Source organism: Gracilinanus agilis, chromosome 4, assembly GCF_016433145.1.
Source record: "Gracilinanus agilis isolate LMUSP501 chromosome 4, AgileGrace, whole genome shotgun sequence".
NCBI lineage: Eukaryota > Metazoa > Chordata > Mammalia > Didelphimorphia > Didelphidae > Gracilinanus > Gracilinanus agilis.
Genome location: NC_058133.1, coordinates 124,085,839 through 124,098,070, shown reverse-complemented (window position 1 = coordinate 124,098,070; position 12,232 = coordinate 124,085,839). Strand labels below are relative to the sequence as shown.

The 12,232-nt window shown below is 36.3% G+C and overlaps 1 protein-coding gene across 6 annotated transcripts in view; it reads left to right on the top strand.

The window, feature by feature from the left end:
* Positions 1 to 12,232, top strand: part of ESRRG (estrogen related receptor gamma) — a 584,537-nt gene that overhangs the window by 179,537 nt on the left and 392,768 nt on the right. The window contains exon 5 of one of the 6 annotated variants that reach the window (XR_006506112.1): positions 1,931 to 2,303. The exons of the other annotated variants lie outside the window; for them this stretch is intronic. The gene's annotated coding sequence lies outside the window, so the exon portion shown is untranslated. Of the gene's footprint in view, positions 1 to 1,930; positions 2,304 to 12,232 lie in introns of those variants that run through there. 6 annotated transcript variants of the gene reach the window in all.

Here is a 12,232-nt window from a genome sequence, read left to right as displayed (position 1 = left end):
GTGGCCTGTTCATTGTAAACTCCAAATTCCCATCTTCTCATCAGTCTTGTGACTTCTGCTATATTATAAGAATTACATCTGTAGGACTAGGCATGTGTTAGCATAGGTTAGTAAAAGTTTCAAGGAAGATGACTGTGACAGATTTTCCTTTAATTCATTGGAGTACTTGTAATAAAGCTAATGAATGGAAAGAGCTACACATTTTCAATTAGTAGCATATAGTGAAATCTTAAAAACAATTAGTGGTTGAAATAGTTTATAGTTATTTTAAAATGCTATTTCCATTTTGTAAGGCTCTTCATGGAGTTTGCTTTGGCATCAGGCCATTTGGAGAAAGAAGAAGAAAGGAAGAGGAAAAAAGCCATGGTTCTAGATATATGTGTATTTCCACCGAGCTTTTTCAACTCAGTGTAATAATGTGCTTTTACTGCTCTTACTGCTCAGGTTTTAGCAAACCTGAATTTCTGATCCTTGTACAGTACAGTTTCCTTTATCTGGCCCCATAGCTCATGTCTATTGACTGGTCAAAAAACAAGATTTCTCTGGCATCTCTATTGGAGAACAAAGCTTATCCCTTTGGAATTGTCTGCTCATTGGGCAGATCCAGTTTGGTGGTTCATCCAATATGTTTCCTCTGTATGTTCAACTGTCTAGCTCCTCTTTCAGGGGAGAGTGCTGAGATTACATGGTCAGACCACCCAGGTTTGTGTAGGTTAGGGTTGACCCTATTTAGTTAAGAAAGCAGTTATTAAATGTAAACTATGAATAGAACCCTATCCTGGGTGCTAAAAATAAATGTAAAATTCTCCTGCCTTCATAGAGTTTATATTTTAGTGCAGGGATCTGCCACAATCACAGTAGCTATAATTCAAAATTATTCAGAGATTCATTAGAAAAGTATTCTAATATTTTTCTATGAGGTTGAATTATATTCTCATTTCTTTCTTATCCAGACAGCAGTCAGTATAAACTTTAGAGAAAATGTAAAGTAATATTTTCAATGTAGTGTTTTTCACATTGTAGGAGAAAATGAATAAGGTGAAAGCTTAATGCTGAGCCTTTTAAATAGCACTCCTTGTGATTTATTATTCTCCTTGGGATTTTAGTCACAGTCTTAAAAACTTAATAAAAAAAAAAAAGAAAAAAAGGAGACTTTTTCCTATGGGCTAGTTTTAACATGCAACTAGAGTGGTGAATTTGTGCAGAGCATTTGGACAGGGTAATCTTGATTCTCTATGACTTATGTCCTTGAGAGTAAGACTGTGGACAGGAAATAGCAAGAAGTTGAGAGCTAGTACTGTAATATGCTAAGGAATATTGCATTGCTCACCCAATTAGTTGAAAGCCTTGGGTGATAGGGCTCTGGCAATATGTCAATTTATTTTATTTTTTATATATTCTACTTCAGGGAGATTTCTCTATCTCTCATTTATTATCATTTGTATCCGTGCTGGTGAACCACATGATTCTAAGACTCTTAAGATACTATAATAATATTAGGGAGTCTTCTTCTGAGAAGAAAATCCAATTGCCCAATGAAGTGGGTAGAAGGTAGCAGAGAAGAGCTATTTCCTTGGATATTCAAGTCAGCTAGCTATACTGAAAAAGAATTAATGTGGCTAGCATACACCACACTTTCTCACCTCAAAGTAGTCTCACAAATTGCAGCAAAGCTCACCATTCCTCTACAACGGTTTCTCGGTTCCAGCCGTTTGATCACAAATGCAGCATCTCCCCTCCTAATGCTGTGCAGGTTGATAAAACAGTTGCCGAGCTGGAATCCCTAAAGAAATTATTAATTATCTGGTTAATGTGCATCAGGCTGTGGGAGTGTGAGATTAATCACCAGCGCTGGGATGAGTTGCTGAAGTGGATTTTGGTTTTTTGTCTCCTGTCACTCGGTAATGGCTTTTCCTTCCTTCACCATCAGGTGAACAGGTGCGGAGATGCTGTATTTTCATTTTCCTGGAGTTAGGAACAGCCGGTGGCCAGGAGATGCCTTTTTCTCAGTCCTGCTGCATGAGCAGTTTACAACATGGAGTGTGCTACCTACTCAAAATGTTCCAGCTGTAGGAGATTCTCTTAACATGACAGGCTCTATCTCAACTTTTTCTGGGTTGAGTAGGAACACACCCAGACTAATATGTGTGTACATATACACACACATAACCATAAATACAAATATACCCACCCACAAAAAAAGGCTTTAAGTATCTATTCTGTCTCTAGTAGTTATGAAACAGGGATCCAAAAACGTAATTTTTAGAAAAACATTTGGATGATTGTATTTTAAATAAAATTGATTTGCCTGTTGTGGTGGTACACTCTTGTATCTCTGAGTGTCTGAACTAAGTTTGGCTTTAATATAGTGAGTCTCCTGGGAGTGGGAGGCTAGCAGATTGCCTAAGGAAGGGTAAACTGCCCCTGGTCAAACTTCATATGACTATAAGTAGTGGAATTGGACCCAGGAGTTGCTCTTGTATTTTTCTAGCCTAGGCAAAATAAGGAAACCCAGTTTTAAATACACACACACACACACACACACACACACACACATTTTGTGAATACTGTATGTGTGTGTGTATATATATATATACACACATTTGATTTCCTTTTTATTTTATAAACTGATATGTATTTTATTTTTGCACTTAAAAACTTTGGGGTCTATACACTTCACTAGACTATGACACAAAAAAAGTTAAGAATCTCTACTATAAAGGAATCATTTCTTAAATGTTTTGTTAGTTTATTTTATTCCTGAAATATAAGCTCCTTTGTCCATGTGTAAGGTAACGAGGTGACTCATGGTGGTTCCTTTTTCAAAAGAAAAGCGAGAGAGGAGTAAGAAAGAGTTTGTCATCTGTCACTTGATGGTTTTTTGTATAATACTGAATATTAGAATAATTCCCTAGACTTCTTTTTTCTCTTTTACTTCCAAATTTAAGGAAGTATCTTTGTTCAGGTTGATCTCTAGTGTGTATCATAATCACTCCATTAAGATAAGTGTGTTTCTAGAATGTTAATCTTTATGCGAACAAGTCTGACTTAGACTTTATGGAATAAGTAGTAAGGAGGGTTGGATGATAAGCAATGTTGAATGAAGTATGCTGTGCAAGGTTTCACAGAATCCTTGGAAGTCGTGAGATGGTGATTTAAGAACAGGTTTCATTGTTCAATGGAGTCAATATTTTCCAGTTTTCCATTTGGTGAAGAAACAACAAAATAATCATGGTCTTTGCAGCATCAGCCACCATTGATGCAGCTTACTATAATTCAAATGGGTTTGCCTGAATCTAAACTAATGCCCTAAAAATATCCTACATATTCTGGCCAATTCTGCTTGCTGCTCTTCCTCTTTCTGTTTTGGAATCTTCCTAAGGTGCAGGTGTTTGTGTTAAAAAATTTTTATGTTCTTATTGGATTTTTTTGCTTTTACCAAGTTTGAATAAGTCAGTTATTCTGCCAGGTTGAATAAATAGTAATGAGTTAACAACCTCAGGTCTGTAGGCCATGGGAATATATTCAAGAACTGAAATAAAAGCCAGTCTGAATTAGTGAAAATTTCAAATCATAGATTCTTTAGAGACATGCAAATTTATTACATTTAGATATGAACATGGTGACTAAGACTTCTTATGCTAAGAAAAAAGTATTTTTTATTATTAGCAAATAAACTAGATTGCAGAACTTATCCTACCCTCTTCTGCTTGTGTATTTGCCCAGGAAGTCTTTTTATACCCGAGACACATTCTGCCTACTAAAATCTTTCTCTTCTTTCAAGGTCTAGCTTAAGTGCCACCTCCTTCATGAACTGTTTTCCTTTATCTGCTGCCAGAAAACCTCATGTTGTATACCAATTTGTCTAGACCCCTACTAGGTCCTTATGATATTTATATCTATTTGAAAACTTGTCTTTCTTCCCTTCTCCTTATTAGATCATAAATGCCTTGAGATCTAGGACTCTGTTGTTTGCATCTTCGAAGAAAAACTTCTTAGCATAGTGCCTTGCACATAGCAGTTACTTAATAGAATCATTTCAGTAGTTGAGTTGAATGGAAGGGCTCATTGTATACTCAAATAAAAATTTAACACTGCCTACCTTAGTGAAGAGATCAAATTTATTTGTAATTAGCATCAAATTGCATGTACTGTTTCTCCATCCTTAAAATACACACAGTTGGTTCACTTAAGTGGGCTAAACCAGTGATGCTCTGGACCTTTCTCCTAGAGCCCATGAGGAATTTATAGGGTAGCAATTTCTCTTTCTTTCTTTGTCTCTCTTTCTCTTTCTTCCATTAGTTTGAGTCACTAATTGCTATGTTCTCCCCATTTAAAGGACCTGGGACCATCATTCCTCTTCCATTTGAACACTTCCTGGTTGATATTTAAAAAGACACAAGAAAAAATAGTCAAACATTTCCCTTAATACTTTTGGAGCATTCTCTCCACTTCAGGCTCTGAGGAATTTGGCTTAAAATTTACTACAGTTCCTAAATAGTGTTGGTCTCGCCTAGTTCATTTTGCTGCTGGTTGAGTCCCTGTTTCAGCTTTTGTTGGCATGGGTCCAGAAGTTCACTTCTAAAAATTCTTTTGTTCCTTGAAGCATTGATTCTGGGCTGGCTGCAATACCTGTCTTGGATTTTGATTCTTCCATACCTGTAGCTTGCTCTCCAGTAGTTGGAGACTTCACTCTATGCATCTCACATAGAAAAGAATGAATGAAAAGGTCAAGAACCTGGCCTATTTCTTGGAGGCTATACATCCTTAAAAGGTAAGAAGACTTGGAGGCTTTTCATGTTACAGTATAGTCTTTTGCCAGATGCTTTGAGTGAAAGGAGTCACCACATTCTCTCATTTGGGAATAGAAAAAATCAAGAACTGGTCAAAGTTGATTCAAGTCTTTTGAAAGGTGCTCACAGTTCTAGCTATTCAGCCAGTTGAAAAAGGATCCTCCCAAATACATTGTTAACCAACTGTAACGTATTACAGAACGTGTACACGGGTACCATGGACTCTCCAAGTCACTGACCTTTGATGTCATCACAGTTCTCTCAGAAGCCTAGAATCTCCTAGTTGGAGAGATTCCATTTAAGCAAGCCTGTGCAGTCAGTACATGTGCAAGATCCCCATTACATCTTTGCTGATAGACATTTACAAAGTGAACTTCACGACAATTTGGATTATCACAAATTATGAATTATTGAATTCTGAATTAATGAAAATTTCCTTTATGTAAGGATATGATCTCAAAACCATATCAGAAATAATGTTATCAAAGATATTTTACAGCATGTGGCTTAGCACAGGTCCTGGCACATAGTATGTACTTAATAAATGTTTCTTGACTGACTGGATAGCTGTTTATCTCATTGTAGATGAAAAAATCATGGGGGAAAGGGAAGAGAATGACAATTCATATCTAAACACCCTAACTCTTTATTAATTCTCTGCTGGATATTGGGATCCTAGAAACCTTTTGGTCCCCAGAGTATTGGTAGTGACATAATCCTCCAAATTTCTATTCTTGCCTGGAAATTATTGAGACATATAATGCCACATAAAACCCATTTGTGTTTCAAAAATCCTTGCAGCCTAATAATCATTTTAGTGTCGCAGCTGTGGGTGTAGGGTTCACATTAAGCAGTGTTCTAGGCTTTACTGTTTAGAATCTGCCGCTCTTCCTATAAGCAAAGCTAAAATTCCTTTCTCAACTTAGCAATTCCAAAGAAAGATGAAGAGATAAAGGTAAAAGAGATAAAGGGGAGATATAGGAGAATTAATATCTTTAGGGGGGAAAGAATATATTTCTGTTTATAAGGGATAATAATTAGGCATTTTAATGACTTTATTTCTGATATTGAATTTAAAGATACAAAAAATATGTGAACTATGAAGTTTAATAAAAGTTAGACTTAAGCAAGTTGTCTCAGTTTACATTTAATCAATTCTGCAATAGTCATTTTGCAGGTAGGAGATATTTTAAGGACATAAATTGAAGTGTAAAGAGTTTGTGAGAAATATATATATGTATATATATGTTTTATTAACCAAAAGGATTGAGGAATTAAATTCTACTAATGAGCAGTAGAAAATGGTTTTGAAAGTTACATTAAAGCCTAGAGGTAGTTGTCTTTGTTTTGTTCTCTTCCTTCTCCTCCTCCTCTTCTTCCTCTTTTCTCTCTCATTCTCATCTCCTCTCAACCCTCTTTCTCCATCTAAAAACAAATCCCCAAATGTTTAAGCAACAAAATTTGATTTTATGTAAATTTACCTGGGGAAACTGTTCATAAAATAATTAGTGACTGATAATGAAATGGGCTGTTTTTTCACAGAGCACTATGCTAGGTCTTGGAGTAAGTATAAAGTTTAAGTAAGACAATACCTTGTCTTCAAAAAGTTTATAGCCTACTAATAGGACAGCAGTTATCCATTCAATATTCTGCCCCTTGATGCACCCTCTAGTATTTTTATAGATGGAAGACCAGGAATCAAATATTTCTTTAAATAGATACCATCTTTTCCCTTTACCATTCCTATTCCATGGTCATAGACTTCCTTTTGCATAAATGTATTAGAGGGACAATAATTTATATTTTTTATATAGCCCTTTGTAGTTTGCATAAACTTAAACCTTACAACATCCTCATAATCTCCATTTTATAGATAATAAAATATAGACTAAAAAAATGAATTCTCTTGATCATACAGATTTTTTGGATTGTAGGTCCAGCATTTGACTCACAGCACCAAGTTCCATGATCCCTCTTATTGAAAGACAGATTAACTGTGAATTATTCACTTTCTCATAAAAGGATACTTTTGGTAGCACAGACTTCATGGTAATGTCATATGGCACTTATCATACAGTAGCATATTATATTTTAGACTTCTATATTCTGAGAGACATTTAAGCAAAGATTGCTAGATTAAGTAAAATTGAGAGACAGCAAAATTAGAGTAAACAAATAATGTCGCCTTTCTTGGAGAATATAGTTATATATAGATACTTTTCTGGCATTAAAAATATGTGCTATGGAGTTGGTGTTTAGTCCTAGGTTCTATATTACAATAGTTATTCATAAGTGCTTGTTCATTGAATGACAATATTACTGAGCTAATTATGGCTGGAATGCCTAATGGCTGATGGAGTTCTCAGAATTTTGTATTTAATTTAATGAAGAGAAGACTTTGTTCATCAGTATTATTGAAATCTCTCAAGAACCTTCTCCAATTTCCACATTTCATGCTTCAGCTATGAGCAAGAGATGTTGAGATCATCTCTACCAGCTGGAAATGGGTAGAGAGGAGGAATCTACCCCTCTCTTCTCCCAATGCCCTCTATTTTTCTGCTGAGAAGCCCACCAGCTAAAAAACATCATAGCCACCATGATAATGTTCCAAAGGATAACAATAAGAGTTCACATTAATAAAGTGGTTTGCTACTTAAAGGGCATTCCAACCTAAATTTCCCTTGCTGAAGTATAAGCCAGAGAATCAGAGAACTTGAGAGTTAGAAGGGAACCTAGGGGACATTTATTTTAACCCATATATGAAAGATGGTGGGTGTGAGTATGCTTCACCACTTGAAAATCATCTGCAAGGGAAATTTGGAATCAAATATGCCATCAAATCAATGTGTGGTCAAAAAAGAAGACAGTTCAGTCTTGTAGCAAGCACAAGGATAGCATGTAGACAGTCTTTGTGCTCCACTGGCATTCTGACAATGTTGGGATGAGATGTAGGATGCCATCAATGCATTGGATGGACTTTCTGTGGCAGATTTATGGGAGAACATGGACAAAAGTTGGACAAGATAAGCAGGTATAGCTCAATTGTGTTCTGCATCACTGGAGGAAATGTCTAGCTAGATAAGATCAGAAGTCCGTTTGAGTGAAGAGAATGCTTTGGAACTTTAAAAGTTATATAAGTGGTGCTAAAAACCACTGATTTTTTTTCTAATTGAGGAGATGAGACCTCTGGGGTCACTACACACACACCCCAGGGATCCTTATGTATAACTTGGGGGTCCCTATTTCTGTTGAACTTTGACAGTACTGGATTAAAGTAATACCTGAGCTTGTGTCTAACCTTACATTCTTTGTTTCCTCTTTTTCACAGTGCACAAGAAAGTGGCCATTTCTTTATCATCCCAACCTACCCCTTTGCTATCTTTTTTCTAAATCCAGGTGGCTTAATTCACAAAATTTTAGAGTTAGAAGGAAATTCAAAGGCCATGTTGTCATATCCTAACTGTAGGATCAGGAAGTAAAACCCAGGAAATATGGTATTAGTAAATTAAAGATGGCTTTTCATGGTCCAGCTCTGGTCTACTGCTGCTTGGCAGAGTAGGTATTTTTTTTTTTTTTTGTTTTTGGTTTTGGTTACCAACAGTGAGCTGGTGATTATGAAACATGAGCTCTAAGAGTGAATATTTTAGAAATTTATTTCATTTGCAACACAACACCCTTAATATACTTCCAGCTTGTATTATTTCTTCTTAGAGTTATTATTTGAGCTCTCTGAGTCTAGGGTATAGTTAAGTGTTCATGGAATTCTCTCCAGTGTACACTTTTAATTTAAAGATATAGATACAGCAAATGAATTGTGATTATCTGGGATCTCCTTATAGGATCAAGCTGCCTAATTTTATACTTTCATTATAGCCTGCCCTTCCTCTCCTCCTTAAAGCATCAATGCCCTTATGACTTAGGGGCTCCTAGTCAGAACATAGATCTTTTAGTGAATTTTGTGTTTGTGGGATGGAGTGAAGAGAGAAGAAAAGAGCTTTATGCTATTAAAAATTGGTCAAGTTCTGATTCGTTTGTACACAAAACCAGAATCCTTTTCAAGAGACCCAAACTAAAGTGTTTCAGACAACAAACACACACACATACATACACACACACACACACACACACACACACACACACACACACAATATATAATTATACCCAATTCCATAATTGTTCTATTGGAGTGATATTCTTCATACTCAGAAAACTTTGAGATGTCAAGATTCTGAACCAGCTTGAGTAGGTAATGGCTGTTCCTCCCATGCGAATCAACAAGCCTACTATATTGACATGTAAGTATTGAGATCTTTGTACATCTCTGATGTAACACTAAAGTATTTAGAACTGTGGGCTGTCAGCTGGAAGACACTGCTGCATTGTTAGGGATAACCTAGTTTCTATCCTTTGACACTTCTTTGATATCTCTTGATCATTAAGGGCTAGATTGAGTGAAGGAAACACATCTTATAAAGCTCTTCTGTGCTTTATTCCTTGGATCTCATGAAAACATTTGGGTGCTTAAATGCCTTCTGATTCAGAAGGGAAAATAAAAAGACTTTATTGGGCATGATCATCATGCCATGCTGGCCTAAGTGGGAAGTGCGATTCCCATAAACAAGATAGATGGAATAATCTAGCAAAGACCTCAGTTGTTGAAATAGTGGGTTGTGACCCAAAATATCTACATTTAGAAGCTTGATGCATTTTAGGCAACGAGGCTACTAGCCTATCCAGTGATCTGGATGGATTCACTGACTTCTGCCATTCTCATTGACCTTCTTACTTATATTAAAGACACAATTTTCGTGGCTTCTTACAAGTTCTCGGTGTATGAAGTAGGAATAGTTGCATGTGCACATAAAAGGATGACAGATCACCAGTAGAGTTCACAGTCCTGTGGCTTCAGCCCCAGCTCATTTATAGTGGCAATTCAGAAGACTCCCCCTGAAATCTAGAGAAAGAAATAGGTTAGCTGCTTTCCTTCTCAGTGGCCTTCATCAGAGGTGAGCTGACAACTCTCACCTGTGAATAGTCTAGATGACTTGCTTTACGAGAATAAAAACAGTGGGTTGAGGAGAAAAATTAAAAGTCCACTGCCATAAATATGCCTCTGTAAAAAACACAGCTAACAGGGTTATGAGTAAGAAAAATTCTCTTCATGTTATGTGTCAGAGTTTAGTGTTAATGACAATATTTCTTCTGATAATACATATCAAGTATACCTGTGAGTGCTATTAGTGAATGTGGTTAATTAAAGACTCATTTGGAAACAAAATGAAATGAAAGCAAATAAATTGGAGCCAGTTTATGGTAAACCTAGTGGTATGAACCAAGGCATAGGATTTAGCTTAATTTGATTCTTGGTTCTAGCACCAATCTGCTCATATTAGTAGAAAAGTTTCTTAACTTTTCATTGTCTTTTAAAAGAAGTCCCTGTCTTCCAGACACTTAACTTAGAAAACCCTATTCAGAAAATGTGCACTCCACTACCCCTGCCAAAAAAAAAAAAGCCCTTTGTCTTCTTCCTTTTCCTCCAGATTACAAAATCTTCATTCCTAACTGTTGTATCCCCTTTAAGAACTCTTCTCTTGTCCCCTACAGCCTTTAGACAAAAGTCAGACAAGTCCCTCAACACCATCTTTTAGGACAAAGGGAAGCCTTAGTGTCAATTTGGGACAGTCTCCTCTTCCCACAGGGCTAGAGTGGATAGAGATACAATCCTGTTGCATAAATTGAAAGTCAGAATGCATTTTCCCATAAAAACTCTGTTAAACATAATAGTTAGGTTCAATAATAATATTTTTTAATTTTTAAAGATATTGTTAATGCTAAACTTCAGCAATATTGTTATTTACTTGGGCTTTTGTGGGAGGTTGTCTTGAAACCAAACCATCATCTTTAACAGGTGTTTAATGTGGTAAATGACTTATAATGCAACTGAAGAAAAGGGAATATTTTCCCTCCTTGATCTTCTGGTAGATTAATTAGTAAAAATTTATAAAGCGCTCCCCCATCTTAATGATTTTTATTTAAGTGGCTGAAGATGAATAGTGAATCTCATGGGTTACAGAAAGAAATGAACACGCTCAGTGATGCTAGGGAAATTTGAACCCTGTGTCTACTGATAACAAAATTGTCAGAGTTGGAGAGTGGGGAAGGAGGGAATCTGTAACTTAAAAAAAAAATCAAATAAACAGTTTAAAAGACTGCATTCTCCAACTCAGAGTAAAAAAAAATTAAGTAAGGGAATTATTTTTGATGAACTAAAGTAATATGACTCTAAAATGACTATTATAAAAATATCTTTTATTAGGAATAAATAAGGTTACTTGACACAGTTGAGCCTTGAAAGAACTTCTTTTCATTCTGTCCCTTCCTCTTCTTTCCCTCTAACCATACCCCACCCCATCGTTTCTGCTCCCTTGCTGATCATGCACTTAGAGGTTTGATTATATCTCATCATTTTACACTTTGCTGGGAAAAGCCTATGTAAATGGGCTGTAACTAAGACTTTTGTGAATTGCATTCATTAACTTTTTTTTTAGTGCTTGTGTTCTTATCACCCTAAAGAAAGAATCGCTCAACAAAAATGATGTGCAGCATCTCAAGTCCGTTTAAAAACAAGGTAGAGGCACTGCACATTCAGACAGCCTCTATTTGGCAGCTCCAGAAGTCATTAATTTGTGTACAGTGCAGGCTCCTGCTCCCACCCCCTCTTGTACCTCTCCCTTTCCTTTCTAGAGTTACTTGACAGACCTCACATTCCCCCACCACCGATGACAGCAGAATCAAACATGAAAGCCCAACTTAAACTCTCTTAGTCTCTTCTTCATTCCCGCTGTGGAAAACGTCCTTTCATCTTCTCCGATGTTCCTAAACATGGCAACAAGCATGGCTCTGCAACAGATGCAATTCTTTCTGGGTCTCTAGGTAACATTTTAACCTGTGTAATGTTCACAGCACAGCATCTTAAGTAATATTCCAGGAAATACGCTGCTGCTTGTTAAAAAGGATAGGACCCCAGAGATGCCTTTAAATATGCCTGTAAAGTGAGAGGTGCCAAGAGAAAGATAATATGGCTGATTATAGTTATTTACCTTACATTTTCATTCGCCTTTAACTGGGTGTAATTTAGGGGCATGAAATCTCTTATTGGAAGTGTATTTGCATTAAGCAGCTCTAAGCAACCATGAAAGTGCAGAAACTGAAAAATTGACAGACTGGGTTCCTAGAATCCCAAAGTAGCATTTTTGTAATAGGCATACAAACAAATCGAATAAACATGTTTTGCTTCAACGATTTAAAGAATATGGTCTTTGGAGTAATTTGTCTTTTTTTAACTATCATTTCTAACCTTTTCATTGCCTATCTCTAGTTTGCAGCTCTTCCTAACAATCTGCGGCAATTTCCAAACCAGCTGTTGGTGTTACATAGCT